This window comes from Molothrus ater, chromosome 1 (genome assembly GCF_012460135.2).
Source record: "Molothrus ater isolate BHLD 08-10-18 breed brown headed cowbird chromosome 1, BPBGC_Mater_1.1, whole genome shotgun sequence".
NCBI classification, from domain to species: domain Eukaryota; kingdom Metazoa; phylum Chordata; class Aves; order Passeriformes; family Icteridae; genus Molothrus; species Molothrus ater.
Window position 1 is genome coordinate 85,567,073 of NC_050478.2, and position 25,225 is coordinate 85,592,297.

Genomic DNA, 25,225 nt, shown 5'->3' on the forward strand with positions numbered 1-25,225 from the left:
ACCCAAAGCAAAATAAACAAACATGCAAACAAACCCCCAATCACTGTAGAAATGCCATGCACTTGAAAGTAACTTCAGGCTGATTATTTTTCAGCATATAATTCTATAATATATTTTTGAAGAAAATGAATCTTCATCTCTACATTAACTCAATTACTTTCTGTCAGTTCCTTTTGATACCTGTTCCTTGTAGAAAATATGCTACTTTGTCAAAAAATCTCTTTCACCTTTACTAAATATTGATAACTCAGTTAACTCTTAAGAAAATAATTACTTTGAAATGGAATAACTTATTTTCTGGTAATGGTTTTACATATTCCTTTAAAATATTTTTGAAAATATTTGAAAAATTACATTGAAAAAAGTTCAGATAAATCTTTACCATTTAGATTGTCACTTCCTAAAGAGATTTATAAGCAAGTTAGAACTGATATGAAACAGTGTTACCAGGTCAAAAGCTTTCTGGCTCAGCTTCAAATTACGCATTAATCACACAAGTCTAGACACCCCTGGACAGGCATTGTATTTTAAGCCTTAAACCTTCATCCCTGCATATTTTCATCCCCACAGACAAAATCTGAAGATGGTACTGTATCAATTTCTTAACAGACAATCTGAAACCAGACTCAAGATCATTTACCAAAGGTAATAGACATGTAAAAACATTAGATTTCCCACATACCTGCTCAAGACATAAATATTTTAATTAAAAGAGGATCATTTATCCCCCTTAAGAGATTTTTCCTCTTAGTTATTGCAATGCCCTGGCCTGCTTGGTGGGTTCAGGGGACAGTAATATGATCTATTCTGAGCGGTGTGGGGGAGAAACAACAAAATTCTCAGGAGGTCCAACAAAAAAAGTTTCACTTGCCAGCTTCAGAGCATTAAGGTAGTGCAAGCTACTTGGTAAATTTTAAAACAACTTCCAGACAAAGGCACTTCACAAATTTTAACACAGCAAACTTTAATTTTTTCAGATACTACAAGGCCCTTACTAAGGCATTGACTGGAAGTTTTTTAGTCTGGTTTACAATATATTTTGTGAAGAAGTAGTTGGGAGAGAGAAAAAGAAAAAGAAAAGGAAAATAAGATAAAAAGGTATATAGTCACCACTCTAGGACCCAGTGTGGTCTCAGAGTCTTTTAAATCCAGGATAGCCGAGCACACCACTCTAGAGGTGTCACTGTTTTTTTAGCTGCTCTGGTCAACTGAGGCTTCTCCACTGGCATGGGTCGCGCCTGGTCTTTAATGTGTCCCACAGGACCCCCATGGTCAGCTGACACTATTTTGGGGCTGGCTCTACTTTTGAGGCCAGTCAGCCATTTTGAGGCAGGCCATGCCGCTGGACACCACTATTTCAGTCTGGACCAGTGTCTGACTAAGGCTTAAGGGGGCAGAGTGGAAAAGTGCACATTAAATGAGATTTCATGGGGAAAATCCTGTGGCTGCAGTACTATGATGGATGGTTATAGGCTCTTCAGGAAAAATAGGCAAGACAGATGAGGTGGAAAGGAAGTGTTGTTCATAGAGGAGGGGCTAGACTATATAAAACTTGCAGCTGGGGATGGTTGATAGTCTCTAGGTAAGGAGGGGAAATCTACCCAAAGTAGGCAATCACCAACCATATGAAATTTAACAAGATTAACAAGATTCTGTGCTTGGGAGACAGTGTAATGTTGGATATATGTATAGACTAAGAACTAGAAGTTGGAGTGCAGCCTTACACAAAGGTGATTGATTCTATGCTCAGTATGAATCAACAATGTTGCCTGGAGTTCAAAGTGGCGAACCAAATCCTAGGGTGCATTAAGTACAGTAAAAGTAAACAACTTTCACACAGAGGGTGATGGAGATGAGAAAGAAGTACCCACATAACACCTGAAATTCATAAAATTAATTGTTTACTGCTCAGAGATCTTGACGGTGAGCTTGTGGAATGTCCACAGTTTCTCCTGTTCCAGCTGATGTTGGGTGCAGAGGTTGCTCTGCTATCTGGGAACTCGCCAGGTGCTGCTCTGACAGCCGTTTGTGTGATCTCATGGAAAGCAGTCCAGGTGTGCTAGGGTCATGAAATATCAGACCTGTCACAGGTTGGTCCACATCCCTCAGTTCTTCATCTTAAGGTGGGTCCACCCCTGTGGGCTCCATATCCTTTTGTGTCAGATTGGCACTTGTAGACTCACCATGCTTTGATGGGTAATATGAGTGGGTCTCACACAGCTCTCTGATAGATTGACACAACAGGGTCCCTCACTGTTCCTTGGTGGATCCATATTCATGGACTCTACACCATCAGTCACACAGCAATCATTCCCATGGATGGTGCTTCTCCTCCATCAGTCCTTTGGCACACCGACACACCTGCATGGGCCCCATGCAGCTGTCCAGTAGAGCCACATCCATTTACTGCACACCGTTGGTCCCATGAGAAACCACAAATATTCTCATGCGATTCTGGGTGGTGTTCCACCTCCTCTGATTCCACTTTCTCCTACTGGGAAGTGGCTTTCTTCTTTGTACTTCTCACAGGAACTACTCCCACAGCCCCTGTGTACAGGGACCATGCTCCACCTCCCTTCCTGAGCCCATGAGTCTTCTCCATATCCCGCGCCTGAGAAGATGGTAGTAACAACATTCCTGGAGGGCTGGGGTCCTATGTGATCCTTCCCTCTTAGCTGGCACCCTGCAAGGAGCATGCCCACCTGCACTCATCAGTTGCTGAGGGGGGGACAAAGCATCCAGATGTCCCACTGACAGGAAATGGAGGCTCAGTCAACCTGCATAAAGTCTCTGCCTGCACTCCATAAAAGAACTGCTTATTGTTAAATGTTGCAAAGACTCTTGTCCCCTGGCCCTGGCCCTGGCCCTGGAGTGTGGAGAGATGCCGTTTCTTCTGCACAGAGGGAACGGGAGGGCCTGACATCCTTTGGGAGGCTGTTGCATTCTTTTGAAAGAACCTTGTTGGAGACCATGGAGAGATGACTTTGGATTGTAGAGATGGTGGTGGTTCAGTCTGAGGCGCACCCTTGCTCTGTTTGTTCTTATGAAGAGCAAAGCTTCTCATCACTTTATTGGTCTATTTCTTCCCCATTTCAAGGAAGATTTCTCACATTTTTTTTGAAGAATCAGAAGCAGCTCCTGAACTGCAGACTTCTGGCAGATTTCCAGGAATAAGCTCTTGCCCTTCTCATCTGCCAGAAGATGGCTGGAAGCACACAAAGAACAAGGTGACTTGAGTGACTAGCCAACACAGCTTCACCAAAGACAAATTGGGCTGGGACCAACATGAGCCTCACTTGAGCAGGTGATAGTGCTAGTGGGACAATGGTAGAGCAGTGGCTGTGTGGTGGATTGACCCTGGCTGGATACCAAGTACCCACTAAAACTGCTCTATCCATCCCCCTGCAACTGGATAGGGAGAGAAAATATAATGAAAGATTCATGAGCTGTAATAAGGGCAGGGAGAGATCGTTCATTAAGGGGAAAGGATTATCATGGGCAAAACACACACCACTTGGGGAAATTAATTGAATTTATCACCAATCAAATCAGAGCATGATAATGAGAAGTGAACCAAATCTTAAAAACACCTTCTCCCCACTCTCCCTGGTGTCCATGTCCTTCCCACTGGGAGCATAGGGGCATGGAGAATGGGGTCTATGGTCAGGCCATGACTGGTTGTTTATGTTGCTGCTCAGGGAGAGGAGTCCTTCCCTTGCTCCAGTGTTGGGTCCCTCTGACAGGAGACAGGTCTCTATGAACTTCTTCAGTATGAGTCCTTCCGATAGGCTGCAGTTCTTCATGAGCGGTTCCATGTGGGTGCCTTTCCACAGGATGCACTCCTTCAAAAACAGCCTGCTCCAATGTGGGTCACCCACAGGGTCACAAGCCTGGCCAAAAAAACTGCTCTAGCCTGGGTTCCTCATTCCATGGGTTCCAAGTTCCCTTCCAGGAGCCTGCTCCTGCAAGGCTTGGGCTTCCCAAGGAAGTGGTAATGTCTTCAGCTGTTCACAAAGCATTTGGACAATGGTGTAAGATGCATGGTTTAACTTTTAGGTTGCCCTTTGTGAAGTCAGGAGTTGAACTTGATGATCTTCATGGGTCCCTTTTGACACAGGATTTTCTCTTCTGTGACTCTATTCTATGATTCCATACGTCTTTTTTACATTTTTGTCCCTCTTTTTGCTATTCTTTTGATGATGTTAAGCATCACTTCAGGAACCCTGAGGAAAGACTAAAATAATGAACAGATCTATTTGAACTATAGTACAAAACAAAAAGATTATATGCAATTCACCTTGAAAGTAGAAGCCGTTATTATTCTTTTTCACGGCTATTTAAAAAGTTTTTTAAAAAATAGAAAGCTGCTGAAGTAATATCTTCACCTTTAGACATTGTCCTAAAGAAAGTGATGTTTGAAAAATCATCAGAAATTCTATTTCCCACTTTCATTGTGAAATTAAGAGAGCTTTTGCGTTTTGAACTCTAGCCACACACTGCAGCAGCAGTCCCCTGGATTGTTCTGAGCCTTAAATAGGTGTGCTTTGGAGAAAGTAGAAGGAAAAAAAATCCTTCAAAAGATCTCACGCTAATGACATTCTAAACTTTTAAGAAGTTTTCTTTCCATATTTATTGAAGCCAGACATTTAATTTTGTATTCATGGTTCCCAATGTATTCATGGATTCCTACAGGAGATTTGGATATTTCTTTGCTTGGACAATTGTGGCTGTAATTATCTATTATTCCAGCAGCCTGAACCTTTTTGTGAGCACATATTATTAGTTGGTGGCAGTGCTCAAATGTTATCTGACATTGGCAAAGAACAATCTCTGGGCCTAGCTTTTCTTCATATATGCCTGTATGTGAATCAATAATAGCTCTTCAGAACTCAAAAAGTCTACCCCAGAGTGAGATTGGAGTAATGAGGGAAAAAATCAGACTCCCCAGTTTGAAATTTTCTTATTAGAGAGACTAGTTTGTACTTAAAAGTGAAAAGTTTTATTTTATTTTTTACCTCATCTGTGAAAACTGTGGGTCTGCTGATGAGGTTGAGCAGGCCAAATATAATCATAGTCCCACCCAAAGGGATGTGGTGGGCTTCAATACTTCTTCTAATGCATCTACATGCAAAGCATGTGCCACACTGAATTATATAGTATTTACCCTGTCAGCAAGTCCCAGCTGAGAGGTCACTGGAACTTTGCATATTGTGGCTTCATTTCTAAGACATTTTATGTCATATTTCAGTTAAACTGTTAGAAGTCTTTTAAAGCTAAGTGGAGGCACAGCATTCAGGAAAGCTTGTCTTTATCCTTGGACTGTACACCTGTGCCCTTGAGGCTAAGCAAGCTGTTTCTTAGGGATGGGATGCTTCCATAGTGGGGGTGAGGCACTCTCCACAGCCGGTGAGTGCTGTGCAGTAATGCATATTTAGTCCCCTGCCTTGTCTGAAACTGTGTGGCTGCCCAGCTTCACAGAAGTCCACAGACCTGCTGCATGATCATAGGATGGGCAGTTTGGAAAACTTCCAAATTGTGATTCAATTGTGTATGTTGAAGAACTTTCCTGTTCCTCAAGCCAGTCTACACCTAATCTGTAGGGAATACTTAAAGGACAAGCTTTGTTAAGTTGCTGCAGTTTGGTCATGTGCATGTCCAAGCATGTATAGTTTCTAGTAATACTGAGCAACAGAACTCCTAAAATCACCAAGGTTCCTTCAAATCATTAGTCACTTCGAAGAGTTGGCCGATAGGACTGAGAGTAAGGCATGCTGTCTCTTCCCTTCAATCTTTACTTCATCTCTCGCAGAGATAACACACTTCTGCTCTATAAAGAATATTTCTTTAGAAATAAAGGGTTTTCAACAGCACAGTGAACTACATGCAAATTCAATAAAATATTTATCTTTATGTCCAAGACTGAGTTAACATAAGCATATGTAATTTTTTTTGCCCTCTTACATTTTTCACTGCCAATTAACCACTGATCCTTCAGAACCTTTTTCCTGTAGTCATTTTAGCACCATTGAATTTTAAATGCTTAGAAAAATATAGAGAGAGTTTGTACATATTTATGATATATTCTGTTAAACTTTAAAAATGTGTCCTCTTGAAAATGCAGTGGAAACTTAAGCTTCAGATTTATGATAGTAAAATCCATATCCTCATTTTGTGTTCCACATTAATTGAATTCATTTCAAGATTTCTGAGTTTGGACATTAAAAAGTTTTGTGTAAGTATGAAAACACATACAAAGTGGTTGCATGAGTTTTATACCAGGAAATTAATGTGGAAATGCTCTCATTGTTTCCTCTGGTTTTGGCCCCTTTTAACTGATGCCAGTTAAGACAAATCACAGCCAGTCATTAGAAATGTAAATAAGGATCCTATTGAGAAGTATTAAAGCTCTGTTTCCTACCTTGCTTTCTGAAATCCCAAGCCATCAAAAGTCCACTTGCTGTGTGCATGATCTCATAATGAAACTGTGCTTTAAAATGAATTGCAGGAGTCCATACAATTCTGTTTTCTGCAGTGTTAATTCATTAAAGTCTGGAATTAAGTTGTGCAAAGTGTAGAACAACATGGCTCTGAAGTAACCTATGAAAAAGATAGGTGTTGAAAGGGATATGGAAATCAAAATTGACTTTGCATCTGAATTAAACTCAATATCATGTAACTTAATTATAAAATTTCCCCTCTCTCATCCTCCACGAAAAGTCTCTATTCAGCCATTATTCAGCTATAATATTTATGAGGGAAAAAGAAGAAAAAACCGGAAAAAGTAAAACACTAATAAAAAATAACAGCTTCTGGTGGTATGAGGACTGTTTGGAAAAAATGTTACAAAAAATCTGTTACAAAAAATAAGTGCACCTCAAAAATCCATATTAGTTAAAGAATAGAAGAAAATGTTTGAAAAAAGGTCTCAGAAAGAAGAAATTGTGTGTGGCTATATAAAAGTTTTTAAAAAGCTTTAGAATTTATCAAGCTGAAGTGTAAAAGGGCAAAAAAGAAAGTAACAAACATTTACTGAAGTAGCTTTTCATAGCTATAAACATTTTCAGGGTAACATTAGAATACATTGTGTGCTGTGTACTTATACAGCACACAAGTTTTAGCAGAGGAAGTCGTTGCAGTTTAGTCCTAGTGAGGACTAAATTTATAATCAGATTCAAAACACATCAATCAAATGCCAGAGGACATATACACTGGGAGTGTTAAGTACGGTAACCCAGAGAATCTCCAAGATAAATCACTGTCTGCCAAGATCTTAAAAAGTATCCCAAGGGAAGTTCATACACCAGGGATACACCTACACTTGCTAGTAGACACCACCAGAGACAGCATATTGGCCAAAATGAATATTTGCTGTGACTTGCACTATGATTCTCTGAATAGTAAAATGAAAATCAGATTTTCATTTCAGAATTCCTTCTAGACTTTATGATTTATGTTTTGAATGTAGCAAGTAAGGCAAAATGAAATCATTGCATTTGACAACCAGTCTTGATAGAAAATAGATTTCTAGGGGTTAGAGTGATTAATTCCTTTAAACACCATTTGGGCAAGTGAATTTAGTAAATTTTGTTTGTATCTATATTTTGAAGAAAAAAACCCTATTACAGAAAAAAAGTCCTGTTGGTTATTTGGAATCCCAGTGAGCCATCCAAATGAGGTCGATAAACTGGTATTGAAACGACAAGTGTTAAGAACAGCCATCATCTCCCAGTGTTCACAGAACACTTTGACCTTTTCCTCTGATTTATTTATTAATACAGCTTATTGAACAATCAGAAGGCAGATTCAATATGTAAAGAATACAAAGGATATACATTTTGCCTTCTTCAGTCACTGCAGTTCATATGTATCTTTAACTTATGAAAGACAAGAGTTTATAAGGGGATAAAATAGCAAAAGAGATCAAAATATTGTGCACTAAACAAAATCACATTGGATCTCTTTTTCCGGGCAGTACACTAAAAGTTGTGCTTTTTAGCTTTTCTTTATCACAAACCTAATAGATGAGTCCGGCTATAAATTAATATCTAACTTTCAATGAAGTGGCCAGTTGATAAAGTTTCCCAAATTCATTCATGTAAAAACTGGGAAGAAAAAAACCCAAAGAACTATAAAAAAGATAAAGCTTGATGAAATGAAATTTCTCCTGAAATTCCATTTGGAGCAGAATATAGGGAGCTTGGCCACTTCATATTAAAGATAGTGGCAAGTACCACCATTTCAGTAATAAATAATGTTGACATTGTGCCTTTCAGCATGCAGAAAGTTATTAACAGATGATGAAATGCAGTCAAGCTAGGGCAGCATAATAAGCAATTGTTTAAAATTTAAGGCACTTTAGGTATCTGTGCATACATTTGCAAAGATAAAGCATGCTAGCTTAAACTTCATCAGTAGAGGTTTTATTTAAATCCTGCACCTCACACATTTAAAGACACATATCATCTTACATCTGTTTATATGATCAGCTTCCTAAAAAGAGTTGTCCCTTTAAAATATGAATTAGACCATAATCTGTAATATACTGAGGCTCAAAGGGCACCAGAATTTGGCTCCAGGTTTCTTAAGTTATTGTACTGAATTTGAATTAGAGAAAATTAATGCCAGCTAAAAAATATACTGAGTTTATAAACTAAATAGAATAACACAGGTTGGAAAAGTCATACATATTCAATATTAAGAGAGAGACAGAGTGGTGTATCTGTCAGTCATGGTCAAACTGTGAGCAAGATCTGTTCAATTCAACAAGCTGAACAATGCAAATTGTTTCTAAAGTATCAAACACCTTGCAGGAAGAAATTGCTTTTCAAGTCTTTGGGTTTCTCTTTGAAAGTGTGGTACTCTGGTTTCTTCACTGAGTTGTAGAGGACCATCTGATGTAAAGGACTTGGAGAGAGAAGAGGCACTTTACAAAAAACAAAAGTGCTGAAAAGCCTCTCTACACTAGTAATCAATAGTTATTAATGTATTAAAAATTCAGGTCAAATGTTGTTTAATTTCCTTAAACACTATATAATGTCAAATAAAAATATTCTTAATCCTGTTAAATTCTCCAGACTGGTAAATATTGTGTTTTAAGTATATATGTATTGTAATGAAAATATTAATGTCTGAATGATCATATTTAATCAGCTTGAAACTGAAAAAAAGTTCTCAAAACAAATTATAAGATGCAGAATTTTAATAGTTCTCTGCAACTGCTTCAGCTCTCCATGTTCATTAACATCACACTAGGAAAAACTTCACTTTCTTATTTCTTTCAACACATACATGACAAAATCATGTCCTCCAGCTGGTGAACATCTGTCATAGTTATGTGGGTTCATCTTAGGGGACACAGAGTTTCTCAGCATTACATTTCAGAATTATATTTTGCAGTCCTAAGCAGTGTTACTGGTGACACTAAAAATAGCTGCTGCAGGTCAATGAGTTGCGGAGTTTCAAGGGTTTCTGATTTCCTGCTGTCTAACATTTTTATTCTTTATTTCAACAGCCATGAAAAGGATAGCATCTCAGGCCACATACATAAAAAAGTCAGCTAACAAAGCTAATATTTACACTTCTAGGTAAATATCATCACAATGCCAAAAAAATCTTCCTTTATGAATATCCTCTTGCATGACAAAACAAAGTAAATACTTAGTAGAAACATTTACTAAACTTAGGGCAAGACAAGGTTGTGTCTAAATTTTCAAAACCACAGATGACATGTGAATTGAGGGAAAACTCTGATGAAGCTAAATATTCATACAGGATGGGATTTTTCTTTTCCATCAAGAAACTGGAGGAACCTTCATTTATAAACAGAAAAAGAAAAAAATGGTACATGCAGCACCATTCAAGTGCCAGAATTAGGTGCTGGTCAAGTTAGGTAACTGTCCATGTTATTGTTGCTGTCTCTTTATATGCTTGTGCATAAGAGTAATACAAAATATACTTCTGACATAAGCAAGATGCTTGCAAGCTACATTAACCCTAGGCAGAGAGGGAAAACCTTAGAGGTTACTAGAAAATAAAAAAGACAATGCTTAAGTTGGCTTGGAAGTGCTCATTTCATTAAAAATTGTACAAGAGAAGGTTTTTCTTGGTAACAACAATATCGATAAAAAGAAAATCCCACAAAAAAATCTTCAAACAAATTTCTGCTGTGATATATAAATAAGTTCAATACAGAATTCTGAGGGACTTGATTAAAAAAAAGTAAAAAAGAAGAAAGGTGACTGGGGAGTTAAAAAGAGGCTAAGATCTGTATAATCCAACAAACATAGCTACTTTCTACCTGAAATCAAGAGTCCCTACTTAGCTCCTTGCCCCTCCACATCTTTAAAAGACATCTAGGATGCTCAGAAAAGGTGATTTTTTTCTCCTTGCTTGCTTGTTTCCTTGGGTTTTTTTTTCCCCAGAAGTGTTTTTCTAATTAGCTGGTTTTTTAATTTTTTTTCCTTCTTGCTGTGCAATCTGGAAAGCAAAAGCATGGTTTATATGGATGCTGTTCAGAAATTCAGCCCTTTAGCTACTCTTTTTTTTGGTTGATATATTGCATCTCTTAGACTGCAGACTTGCCAGCTAATATTTAAATTAAGCCTGATAAGCAATTTCCACGTGGTGTCATTTTTACAGAGTATCCCAAATCCCTCTTACTCTAATGAGGGTCTCTGCTGACCTCTGTCACTTGAGATTTATAATATCAATGAAGTCAGAAACTAAAGGTGTGCTACCATATTAATATTTCTGAATTTCTATTCTAAAAGACAATACAATTTAATTGTGTTTACAAGACATTCACTTAGATGATAATTCTACAGAAGACTGACTTTTCAGATGGACCTTCAATGAGCTTTTTTGATTTGTATAGGGTAAATTATATGTAATCAAGATCCCTTTGAGGCCCTTCAATAAAAGTATAAATTAATTTTAAAAATACTTCTGAAGTGATGATGGAACTCTTTCTTTAAGAAATATGTAAACAATATCTGTAAATTTGCATTTATTTTCATACAAATTAGAACTATATCTCACTCAAAGCTCATTGAAATCAAAAGAAATCATTCTATCTACTTTAACTGTAACCTTAATTTTTTTTCCATACAACTGGTATTAGTACAATGTAAAATAAATGTAAGAATAAGAGAGATCCAGGAACATCTTTTCAAGAAGTTCTTTCACTTGCTGTGGTCTCATCGTTGCCAAAATGGGATAAAAATATTCTGTGGTTATACTTTTCATGAAATCTGGGCAAAAAATACTGTGTAACGATTGCATGAAATTCACCTTGATACAAAGTTATTGCATTTTTCATATGGTGTGCTTTTTTTACAGAAAGTGAGTGCATGGAAGAAGGACCTGTACAGCTTCAGTCATGCAGAATTTCAGTACCTAGCCTGGTTTACAAAACTGATTATGAAAAGTGCCTCTGTTTAGGGAGAAAAGAAACATGTATCTACAGGAGGACATTTGTCACCCCACTGAGAGAACCGTATACTACACACCTCAGATTAATTGTAACGCTTGAGGTAAATGTTTACAACTAATTTATTCAAGATGTGTTTTCCTTAGAGACACACAAGAGAATCTTCCTTGTTTAATAAATGGCTCATGGTGTATGTTTCAGAAGTCTGCTCTGGGGTAAGGCAACTCATAGCATGTATTTTGTTGACTAGATGGGTGATCATCAACTATGGAAAGAGTTCAGGGTGAATAGGTGAGACAGAGACAGTAACCTAAGTCACAGGAATCTTACCTCTCACTTAAATACCTCAATGTAGGAAAGATCTAGCTTTTTTTAATTGATTCATATTGATAAATCAGCTCAACTATAAAGAACACCACAATCTTAGATTGTTTAAGACGTGCAGCCTTGAAAATCAATATGCTTATCATTTGGTGCTGGGTGAGTCAGCTGTATTTTTTTCCATCTGGTAGTTCTGCTGGTTTTATTTTAAAGATGAGCAATGACAGCAAAGACTTCGGCACATATTCAATTCTATGTACAGATAAAGACAAGAAACGCAATCTATTATCCTACCTTTTCGCAGGCTTTTACTAATTTATTCAGAATTACTCAAGACCTAAATTTATTCAGAATTACTCAAGCCCCTACCAATGATTCTACCACCAAATAATGTACAGCTAGGGTGATTGAGAGATATGGAAGAAAAAGAGAAACAAAAGATGTACTAGAAAGCACCTACTTGGTTTAGACACAAAAAGTTATAAAAACTGAAAATCTTGAGAAATCAAGAACAATTTCATTTCAGGTTAATATCATCAGTATATATCTGCTGAAAAATCCAACCCAGTGTTATAAAAAAAGACCTGCTACTACCCTGTTATGTAGTAGCTGTGGCTTCTCAAAGTCCAGAAATTAATGTTTCATTATTTTATTTTTCTCAGACATTTCAAATAGCAAATATAGTGTATAGAACTCATTTTTTCCCATCCATTTTATTTTATTCCAGTTAAAAGTGAATAGATTTTCAGCCAGTGTTCACTGGCAGACTACAAAAAATGGTTTAAAGCTTTACTGATTTATATGTGTTGAAAAATATGACAAATTATATTTTCAGAGCAAAAATATAGAGATTCCTGATGATACATCCTTGCCCTTTTATAAAAATGAATGGTTTATCATGTTCAGACATGATAGTAAATCAAGATTTTAAAAAATATTGCCTTATATCCAATCCAAAGTTACATGCTCCTAAGCTGTTAATGAACAATTTAACAGCAGAGAAGGACAGTGGAGCTGGATAAAAACATTTCATCATTTGAGCCTGACAACTTTGTGCTTTCAAGACCTAGGCAATATATGAGGAAATATATGGCCTTCCAATCTGCCTGGAAGCCCATAAAAAGGCTTGGATATCGTACTCTTCTCAGCTTCTAGAATACCATTTGTTCAGCATCATTTATTAATCATTTGATTAAGCTAAAAAGAGAGAAATCACAAATTTTTAACAGCAGTGGACAACTCCAGTGCATGATCATGACTCACAAACTGTAGCTGGCCCTGGTGACTTGGGAGCTTAGTTCTTCTTCATCCTTTAAAGGAATGAAGGACCAGCGTTTGAACTCTGTCTACATATCTAAGGGCTCTCTATGAAAACAAAGCATAATGTTTTACTAAACACTGGGATTTGTTTTGAGGGGTTTTATTTGCTCTCCAAAGATTTCTTTACCTTTTCAGTTTTATGGTTAGGATAGTATCCTACCAAGTTTCTCATGGAACCTTTCAATTTTTTTCATAAGTTACCACAGTTTCCATTGTTTGATAATATAGCTCATTCAGTCCCAATACTGTGCTGTTATTCTAGTATTTAATACTTGAATAGATGTTTTTTCCCCTTAAAAAAACAAAAAAAAGGCAAAATTTGCGTCCCCATAATTTCCTTGCATCCATGTGCATACAAAAGATCACAACTTTCTGAAATTAACAAGGGAGAGGTGTTTGATATAAGCTTTCATGAACAATTAGAGGATACCAAAACTAAATAAATCCCACTCCTACTTCTTAAGTACAATAGTGACATTTTCAAAAGAATTTCAAACTGACAGTGTAGCATGAAGTAAGAAAACAATTAAGTTTCCAACTCTCAGACACATCACAGGATATTTACACATGCAGGCTGATCTGCCTTTATGACTTTAAGTATGGAATGACAGGCATGCTGCTGGCCTGCACTTTCACTCCTGACATCCCCAAAATGCCAGAGAGCTCAGATCTTGCTATTTCCCTTTTGATTTTGACAGACAAAAATCATCTGGAAGGTGTATGCAGACATAGATGGGACAGAAGTTGAGAAATGCTTAATATCAGCCCAGACTTCTCTGCGCAACAAACTGCTCAGCTTCTTCTACTGGCCACTCTTACTGCATGTGTCTTCTACTGACCACAGGGTACATTTGCCCCAGCTGTCCACTCAGCTCTGACTCTTTCCAGCTATAGGTACTGGAGCCTGACAAGGACATTTTATCTTCTTTTCCTGACACTAAGGCCTTTCCCCCGCCATTCCCATTCATTGCACTACATATTAATCTAGACAAAATCATCACCCTCAAATATTTATGACTTGACCTCCCCCAGCTCTCTCAAGGTACCCCTAAATCCTCTACATACACATCCTGAAAACACCAGTGCAGTGTCATCCTCTCCTCCTCTCTCTGCTAACAAACAGTAACCATCTATTCCCATCAGTTATTCAAACACTCTCTTAAAATCATATATTTTAATTTCCATGACCCTCAGATACCCATCAGCTACTTCTAAAATATTATTTGGTTTGTATCCACCCACTCTGCATAATTCCTCATTCTTCCCTTAGTATTTTATTAATATGTACTGTATTTCACATTAGCATAGTACTGCTCAAGTCCAAATAAAATGGTTGAATATTAGTATTTAGCTAAATTATATGTTCTTATATATCTTACTTGAAATTTTGCAAAGATTAAAGTTTTAGTCTACAGAAATAAGCTGTGCCATTTCCCAGTGCCTGATTACAAGAGATCTCCTTCACTGACTCAAGTTCTTGTAGATCTTCTCAAAAGTTGTGTGTACTCAGTCTAGGGAAAGATGGGGGCAGGGAAACGGACAGAAATTCAGTCAACTACAGCTGGTAGAATTGGGCTGAGTTAAAAGTAGATGGTGGGACTGTTCAATTTGAGGAAGGGAAGGTGTACTCCAATTGGTACATGACATCCAATTCTCAGAAAGCTGATACTCTTCTTATTGTCAAGGTTGAGTAAGTTTAATATGCAGCTAATAAAACCAGATAATTTATAATTTAAATAGACTATCTAGAGCTCAGTTTTCCTAAACAATCCACATACATTGCAACAATGAGTGCATAAAACAATTCCCACTAGAATGATATACAGCCTATACGAGAAATTAACAAACTTAATATGTCCTGACATTTTGTACAATAAAAGAGCAGACAGAACTCTCAAACTTCACTTTATTTGGTGACTACAAGTAGTCAAGTAGATATATTTTTATTTTTGACTAGGGCATTCGATTTAGGTTTTGCAGCTGTAAAGAGGAGAGGGGGAATAGTGTGACTCTTCCAAAATTGTGCTGGATTTCACCTATGTAAAATAAAGTGGTTTCACCAACTAGGGACAGGATCCAAACTTCCTTTGGTCTATGTAATCTCACAGTACTGTATTTCTATTACATCTACAGTTAGCATTTACCTACTCTCATAAATCTGGAGTAATTCTATTACCTACTTAAATTCTGATAGCAGTATAATTGCAGAATTTCAGCTGCTTCCTTTATAACAGAATAAACCACAGAGAGTCTCTGATTTGATTTTATTTCACCCCACCTAAATGTTATTATTTCCTTAAATCTAGGATTTAAGGTACTTTTTTGAGGTATTTCGTTTATAAATAAAAAAAAAACATATTTATGTTCTTATATTTTAGCAAACCACAAACTATAGAAGAGATAAATTTCCTTAAAAGCACTGAGCAGGAGGAAACTGATTTCACTGGTCAGGGAAATTAAATAACTAAATCTTCTCAGCATTGTGCTTTTCTTGGAGGATTTAGAAGGTCAAAAGAGGTTGTGTTTTGGTTGGTTTTTTTTTTTTTTTTTGTTGGTTGTTTGGGTTTTTTGGGGTTTTTTTGGTTTTTTTTTTGGTTTTTTAGCGAGGTTATATGGACAACCTGCTGAATAGTGATGTAATTTAATCTTAATTTTGTCAGGTCTCAAACTGTTTGTGCTAGAGAAGATTCCACCATTACTGAAAGAAGGACCACTATGTTGTTTACTGAGTTTTGGCACATTTCTGTTTCTTTCACAAGACATCCCTGCAATGGGCAGCTGCCCCAGAGACTGGAAGTTCATTTCAGAAGCAAGTTGAAACAGCAAAATTGATAGACAGCTCTTTTACCTGAAATGCTGTCTTTGGTATGAAAAGGAGAGCAGGCTACAAATTAAAGTGTTGCAGCCTCCTTGGCTTGACGGCAGTACTAGCAATTTTCAGATATTCTCTGTGTGTGCATGTCTATGTGTGAGACAGAGAGAGGGGGAGACAGACAGACAAGGAGAGTGACTGGAAGCTTCTTGATTAAAGAAAACCCCTGTAGTATTATGCTCACAGCAGGCAAGCAATGAGAAAAATAGCAGAAATTCAATCTATCTTACAAAATGCCAATTATTTTAAAGTACTGATTTTCTACGATGTGGTAATAGGCTGGCATAAGCAGGTTCAGCAGTAGTTTCCAAAAGTGACAATGCCAAAATATATATAAAGAGATTTCTTTGCCCTTGTCTCAGTGTCTGTATGGTGGTGGAGCAGCTCACAGCTGCTCATAAACCAAGTAACCTCCAAGTAAATTTTTAGCCTTTCATCCCAAAATTAACTTATTCAGCAAAACAACCTCTCTCAGGCCCTGGAACATGAGAGTTAAAGCCCCATCAGTCTCCTTTAGCAATTTTCATGGGTATGCTATCCTATCAGCTTATCAGCACACAAGCAAATCTTATATTTTCCTCTCTTAGACAATTCTTAATGTTTGAGCGTGCCACTTCCCAATACTCTCAAAGTGTGAGAAAAAAGGAGAGAAATAACAAATTTAAGACTAATAATTTAGCAATACAAGAAAATCTGCTTATGCTTGTATAATTTACTTTAAGTAATGCACTTTCATGGTTTTGCTATGGGCTTTGAGAAATTTCTCTCCAACTCATCATCTTCTGAAAACCTTAAACCTAAACAAATTACTTTTTTTTTCCCAAGAAGTAAAAGTTCATACTTGCATTGGAGTAAGATTAATCCTGATGTCAGTAAAGTAAGTAACAATACATTTAATAGGCAAAATCTTAAAAGTCAAGAACTTGTCTACATTGAAGAAACATTTAAATGTGATACTAAAATAGTAAATCTTTCCTACAGTTTCTACTCACTCTCCTTCCCTACCTTCTCCTGAGCCTTCTAACATGCACTACAAACCTGTGTACCATATTTTATAACATTTTTCTGATAGTCACTCTCTGAGAAATTATGACATGACTACTGTCTTCAGTCTTTTTTTTACTGATTTCAGTCCATTGAAAATAGGAAATCAGAATTTGGATGATAATTTAAGGAAAGTTTTTTAAGTACTATCCTTGCACTGGTAAAATGGTGTACTTCAAATAATTTCTAGAAATGTTGGTATTTTTCTTTAGTTATATTTTAGTTTGACATATGTAACACGTCATACAACAACAAAAAAGTTACAGTAATGAAACACAAATACTGGTTTATTGCTGTGAAAAAATATATTATGTGTAAAACAAGAATCTATGCACTCTGTCAGTTGCACCAAAACAGACTTGTTTCACAGATCAATTATGCCTAAGCAATTATTTAAGAAGCTTTTTTTTGTCTTGGCTGTTAATTAACACCACCCAGCTGAGATGTCAAAACTGAGTGAATGAAAACTCCCTGTCATTTACATCTAGTTTAGATTAAAAAGACTTCCTAAAATCACTGTTGGAAGCAGTTTGAAACTCTTGATTAAGGTTAATCTCATAGACTTCACAGTAAAAAAGTTTAAAAGTGCTTACATAGGATAGATGGCCATTGCTAATTAGGTAAGAAAAATAATTCAGGTCTTTTGTAACTTCAGTAGGCTTCTATATCCTAAACTATACCATCACAACAACCCTACTCTCACCCTGACACACGTGCTACTTGAAGACTCATTGGTCTTGACAAGCAGAGTCAGTTCCCTGGTTCTAATAAACATACACTAACATAAGACCCAGAGAAGGATCCCCAAGTGAAGACTTTGTTCCACATCTGCATATCAGAGTAAACAGATTTTAAAATATTCCATACAAGAAATTTGCAATGAGACAGTTGCTTTGGAAAATTTCAGCAGTGTTACATAGTTCCTGCAGCTCATGGTAAATGCTGGTTGTTAACTCTTTCAGTTGAAATAAAAAACGCATGTAAAAAGCCAGAGAAAACAGCAAAGTTCTATGATTCAATTTTAAATAAAGTGAAATGAGACCTAAGTTCAGCTCTGAGGTCAAATAACAGCTTCCAAAGCTTTTATTAGTATTTTCTAACACTAATAAGCTAAAGGGAACAAATTTCCTGAAGGAATACAGCAAAAATGACAACCCAAAGGGTGGTATCATTCACAAGAATTATCCAGCTTCATAATCACAGCAGGAATCACCTATCTTGTGCCAAATCTCAGAGGTTCTCATTTCTACTGTGTCCATTCTGTATTGAAATTTCTAATGAAAGAGATCCAGGACTGAAAATGGGGAATAAGTTGAGCAGCTTTTTGATGCAATATAGCAGCAAAACTGAATCAACACAGAATACATTTCTTAGATTTCCAAATACAAGAACCTACTGGGTTCAGTTGCTATGTAGTGCTAAATGGAGTGCTAACTGAAGAATTTGCAGCTAGTCCCTTATGGAGCTAAGTGTGAAGAATTGCATGCCTGAATCACAGCAAGTCTACACCTGATGTAATTAGTTCTGCACCCCATTAGTGTGGCCCTCAAATGAATGTGACTGCACAGACTGTACAAAATCTGTTATTGAGAAAGAACCTTTTCCCGGCATGGTGATGCTCTACAGAGACATCCACTTGATGGCTCAGCGTCAGCTCAAGGTCTTAAAATGTGGCATGAGATGATATGCTAGGATACTTGTCACAGAAGAAAGAAAGAAAGAAAGAAAGAAAGAAAGAAAGAAAGAAAGAAAGAAAGAAAGAAAGAAAGAAAGAAAGAAAGAAAGAAAGAAAGAAAGAAAGAAAGAAAGAAAGAAAGAAAGAAAGAAAGAAAGAAAGAAGAAAGACATATTTTCAGAAGTAAAAATGAAAATTACTGGTTCCATTTGTTTACAGAAAGGGATCCGACAGTAACAAAAACCTTCAAGGCAAAATTAAGTATACAGTGTAAATGGAAAAGAGGTTACTTTATCTAGGCTTTTTTCATTTTAGGTGGTTTCACAACAGGGCAGTTCTATTGATTTTACCACTCTCTAAAGGAATAATCAAGTTTTTCAGCAGATAGAGGGTCCTGAACCAATCTCTCCTAGCTGATTAATGCTGAAATTTGGTGAGTTTTATTCTATAATTACCTCCTGGCAACCCTTCTGGACCTTTAGAATATTGGCTAGGTTCTATTTCTACCTAAGATCTTTCATAATTATACTTTTCTAAGGAAAATACACAGAGAAATAAAGATGACAAGGGAGACAAAGAATGACGCTTTGAGACATTTCTCAAAATAATAGTTCAGTATCTGTGTAAATGAGAAACCAGTTGAAGGCAAGATCTGTGAAAGAAAGGTGCTCAAAGACAAAGCAGAAAAGATGTCTTGCTGGAAAAAAAATCATAACTTATCTTTCATTTGCTCCAGGATTGTAGGGGAAACATAACAGGAAGACTATTTTTTTCCCCTATGGCAAACAGTGAAAATACACTAGAAATAAGGTCTCACGAGAAGAGTTCTTTGAAGGAAAAGTCAAGAACATTTTGAGGTCAAATAGTATTTCTCTAACATTTCATAGAGGCCAACTTCCCCATGTAGACAAGCATATAATTACAGCTGGCACCAATCAGCAAACAATAGTACACTGGGTTTTTTGTTCTTTTGTCATGCGGAACAGAGGCTTCATATCACAAAATAGGCTAGCTTTAAGCAATGAGCAGCTCCATATTCATAGCAAACAAATCATGCATTTCAAAAAAGTTTTACCTTCCCAAGATCAAGCAAAGGACTAAAAACTGTGAATCACAACAAAACCAATTTTTTATCTTAGCTTTGTAACACCCTCATGGTAAAAGAATAGAACAGACAACACTCTTTCACAGACAGAGAAGAGAAGAATAAAGCTGGCCAACTTCAAAACAGGACTTTGGAGGAATTTCAGCAAAGTATCCTATAGTGAAACTGTGAAAAGCCTTCTACAAGTATGTGAAGTCCCCTGGCACGTTTTGTCTCAGTTACTGCCCTCCTTCTTTCTGAACATATTACTCACAGGCTGCATCGAGATCTATCTGAACATATCTGAAGGGCTCAGCTCTGTAGTACTCTTTGTTGCCTCCCTCGCTAAACTCCACAGCAAAGGAGCTCAATGAAGTACCTTCACTGGAGGAAGTAATCTTTTCACCAGACAGTTGGACCATGCACAAGAACATGGGATATGACATAAAATCTGTTTGGGGTTTTTTTTTGGTTTGTTTTTGTTTTTTTACCCCAACATGACTGCCTGCCTAGCTGATGAGGTAGATTATCTGGAGAAGAGGAAAGAGCAGGTTTGCAAAGCAAAGGATTAATGACATACCCAGAGATCTGCATGAAAAAGGTTGTGAAGAGTGTGTCAAAAAACAGACAGTCTGAGAAAAGGAAAGCCAAAATCTGAGAATAGATAGAAAGAGAAAACATCCCAGGCACTCCACTCTCCATAGACTTGCTAGTCAGAAGGGGTGGGCCAGAGAGGAAGAGTAATTAGAGATAAGACATGGCAGCTAGTTTTATTGCTACAAGTCAAAAAAGCTTAATTAGTCCTGCACTCAGACAGGATTAATTAAATATCCTAAGCATCCCAACTCCACTATTTATTTCTGTATGGAACATCAGGCCTAGAAATTTGTTAATTTGGGAAGCATGCGATCAGTCAGGGGAATGAACCAAGTCTTGCGGGTCCTAGATTAACATGAAAGCACTGACACATCATCTTGAAGTCCAGCTCTTCTCACCCCACTGAACATGCCTTTTTTTTTTCCATTTTAATCTTCTATGCTACCAAATGGGGCAAACACTAAAACTATCCTGTTTCTGTCAGTTAGAAGCAAAACTGTAAGACTGAAAAATGAAATAAACCACAGAAAACCCGTTCAAAGCTCCATACATCACCAGATAATACTACAACTCCATGTAAGCACAAGATTATAAAAGTTCATGCCATCAGCATCATCAGGTTCCTATAGCAATACTTATGAGGCACCATCAGACTTCTGGTTCAAAAATATGGCTGCCTTGTTCCTTCTCACTATGCAACTCCACTACAGCCTCTTCTCTGCTCATACTTCACCTTTATCAGCAAGTCATTTCATCTGAGCTATTTAATGAAATTATTTTATTGGTGGTGCTCTGACATGCCAGACTGTCAAGTGCATTGCTGCAATAAGGTCCCCTAATGAACAGCATGATCTCGTTAACATGACATACTGTGCCCAAAACAGAGCCTAGTGCTAGTGCCTTAAATTCCCTTGAAGCTTTAATTGTAGAAGACCCAAGTCCAAGAATTTGTTCCACTCAGTTAGTATTACAGAAGGCACTATTCTTTCACTGCCTGAAGCACACTACCGCAATGAGATGAATTAGTGTTTAGCTGGTTCATTTACCCAATCAAATATTTTGACTATAGAAGGTACTGTCAACAAATCAATTACATTAAAGACTGTTTGGAGTCTTGATTATTGCCAAGTACCAGACAATATTTCCTTTTAAATTTCACACAGTTTTCAGTGTGAAAAATGTGTCAGTGTCATACCTGTGACCTTGGTACCAATAACAGCCACTGCAAAAACCTGGTTATGTTCAGCAAATTATTTTCCCTTTACTAAACAGTCTTTGGCAAATTGACCACAGAGGCCACTTTTCCTTCAGCCAGATATTTCCCTGGCTGTTAAGGACCTGTTACTGTCTGGCATTATGTTATCTCCCTATGTAGGAGTAATTTCAGTACACAGAAGGGTAGGCAAAGAGCTGTGCTTCATCATCTTGTGTTCAGACATAAAGTTTGTCCCATACACTTTGATTTCAAGTCTTCCTTACACCCTGAAGATTAAGCATGTGATATTTTTGGTTAGTGAAAAATGTGCCACCAAGGCGTGTTTTTTTCCACCAGCCGTGAAGATTCACTGATCTCTTTTTAATTTCTCTTTTAAAGTACAGAGGAGATCAGTGACAGCAAATTTGCCTCATTTGTGTTTCCCAGTCCAAGACATGTGTACATACAGCATCACAATGAAGCTCAAATTTTCCTTCATTATTCCTGTTGTGGTCCTTAAAACTTCTTTAATATAAAATTTAAACTTGGCTTGACAGAAATTATCCTGGTTCAGTCTGATGAAGTGCTCATTTCTGATGCCCCAGCTTTCTAATTTTCCATATTTTTTTGTTTGGATTTTTTGTTTACTTTTTCTTTTTTATTATTGTTGCTTGTTTGTGTGCTGAGGGTTTTGGGGGGGGGGGCTAGGCTTGTCAAGGAGAGAAGCTTCATTTTAATATTTCTTAACATGAACATTCAATCTAGGTTTTTAGAATGCTTTAAAATTAAATTTACAGTTATTTTTCATTAAACATGCAAAATGACAAACCCCATTTTTAGATCATATAAAACAATGTGTCTGTTCATCTGAAGTAATTTGACCTTTAATGATTTGACCTTTGTTTTTGTGCTGCCAATGAAAAACAATAATTCATAATTAATTAATATAATTTCATTATAACAACCTCTCTAAAATGACCTATTCTAGTCATTCTTAACCCAATTTCTTCCAGACTTGGGTAAACTGAAAAACATATTCAAATTTCCTCAACATTTCACATATTATACAAAGGGATGTGTGCAAGTTTATACACTATATGAACTGCATATATGGGATAAAATTTATTTTTATGTACAGCTTCACTCACTTGTGTTTGATGTAAAATCCTCTTCCTGTTTTAAATGAGCATGTTAATTTATATGTGAGCTCCAAGACAGTCTTGCAAAGACTGTCACTAAACTTCAGGCTACCTTTTTTTACCATTTTCCCTAATCTAACCTTACATCCTGTGTTTTGTTTTTTTCTCTAACTCAGGCAAGATCAATTAAAATCAGTAATCTTATTTCTGCAAAATAAAGTGGGAAAAATAATATATGTGAATGCTACAACAATTTTTTTATTGATAAAAGTATATATAGACCAGTGTTCCTGAGTGATACTTGATGAAAAACTTCCATGTAATAAAAAAAACAGATTTTTTTTTTGTGGTATATAACATGTAGAGTGAAATGTGAATGAATATTCTTCTGAGGTTTTTTTTCCTGCTTATTCCATAGGTCATCTTTCCATCTTCTCCTTCAATGTGCATTTGTGAGTGAACATAAGCTATTTACAGTCAAAAGGAGAGTGTATGCCTTTCAAGTTTCAGCAGGTTGTCATTCTTTTAACACATTACAGAACACAATGCCAATTCAATAAAACCTAGTGAATCTTGACCTGGCACACTTATCTCAGCCTTACTTGTTGCTCCTGATGGGAAAAAAACCCAAACCCCTAGCTTTTGCAATCATGTTGGGGTTTGGGATTAATTTTTCTTTCCTCCTCCATCTGTTAGAGCGTCTTGGGATGGTGGTACCAGAATATGACTTCTGTTTTATTATATTGTTGTTGCTGTTGTTGTTGTTGTTGTTGTTGTTGTTGTTGTTGTTGTGGCATTGCTGCTGCTGTTGGTACTTCCAGAGCCTTTGATGGTAACAGCTATATTTCTGGGAGTTTTGAGTCAGAACAAGGTCCTGCTAATATAGTAGCATCTTTACTGAAAACATAATGGTGGGCCTACTAAATGTGGTCTCTAGTTCTTTAACTGCCTGGATTCCTCCAACAGGGCTCTTTCCTCAGTTTTCTTCATATGACCATCCTCCTAAGATGAAGGCAACAGTACCCTACAAAGGATTTTCGAATTACTGAAGTTTAAACTCACTGTGAATTCTACCTTTTAAACTCTTCCACCCATGCCCTCAGAACCTTATGGAGCCATTTCTCTGAAAAGCTTTCTAAAATCTCTCACCTTTTTACTTAAATGCCACAGACCAAACAAATGCACTGTTTGTGCCCTTAGAGCTGTGTACTATTTTTCTCCTGGTTTTCACATGAAGGGAGACTGGAGAAAAGACAGCAAGAAAGGATTGCTTTTTTACTTTTCTTTCCTATCCCTTTTATCTGTTTGCCCATACCTCCTTTCTTTATGCACTGTGTCTTCCATCACAGTCTGACCCTGTGAAGATACCAATAATGAAGATTTTTTTTAGAAGAACTAGTATTTTATATATAGCCTCATACTGGTCAGATGAACAGCAGTTTTTTCTGTGCCCCATGAGGCAAAGTTAAAGTGAAGACTGTGGTTTCTTTTACATCTAACAAGGGCTGTAAGACAGGAGTCACGAGCTAGTCTAACCATTTTGCTTTGAAGCCTTTTCAATGTAGAAAACTCATAACACATCAAAGTGACAGTTTCTCTCTTAAAAGAAAATGAACAACAACTGGGTTTATATCCTAAAATTTGAAATAACTGCAGAGATTCTAACCTAAAAACTCCCTTGCAGAAATGGTAGGAGATAACAGAGTTCAGTACATGAAAAACATGAAACCCAGTAATTCTGAACTGCTACAGATATTTTAGCCAGAAGTTCTCTGGCAGTCACTTACAAGTGTGCCAGTGAGCGTGGAATCAATGTCTCAGGTAAAAGAAATTAAAAAACAACACAACAAGCTGGCAGGAATACAAGGTGTACAGTGATGTTGGCTCACTTATAAACCTGGTTTGCTACATAAGTTCTGGGGACTGTGAACTCCGACTCTCATGGCATGTGCACGCACTCACATGTTGCTGGCTTTCTCACCACTCTGAAGCCTCTTAGCAAATTTCAACCAAAACAGATAAGAAAATGAGCTTCCAAAGTTATGAGGTTCCCTCAAGTTTGGCAAAAGAATGCAAGAAAACTCCTAACTGGAGGAGAAGCTGAAGGCCATCCTTCTGAGGCACTATGGAAAGACATTACAAGAATGTCTCAAGAGCAGTAACATCTCTGTCAGTGCTCTCCCTCTCAGTATGGGGTGTCAGAAAACCTAGCCATATGAGGCTGAGAGATAAGCAGCAACCAGCCTTCATTAGCTTTGGGGCTAAAACTACTTCCTTTATTTGTTATGCCAGCAAGTATGAGCATCTTTAAATACCACTGGAGTGTAGGTACTCTGTATGCTAAGGGCTATACAAACATACCAAAAATTGCTTATTCCTGCCCTAGAGAGGTTGCCATTTCCCTCACTGAGATCAGAGAAAAACAATAAAGTTTTAAAACCAACCCGCATGCCCTTGGGAGATACCCAGGTGCAGCTTTCAGAAAGATGTTGCACTAGACATTAGGGTGAGAGTACTGCTCAGACCCCCAGAGCCAGCCCAGAGGTGCAT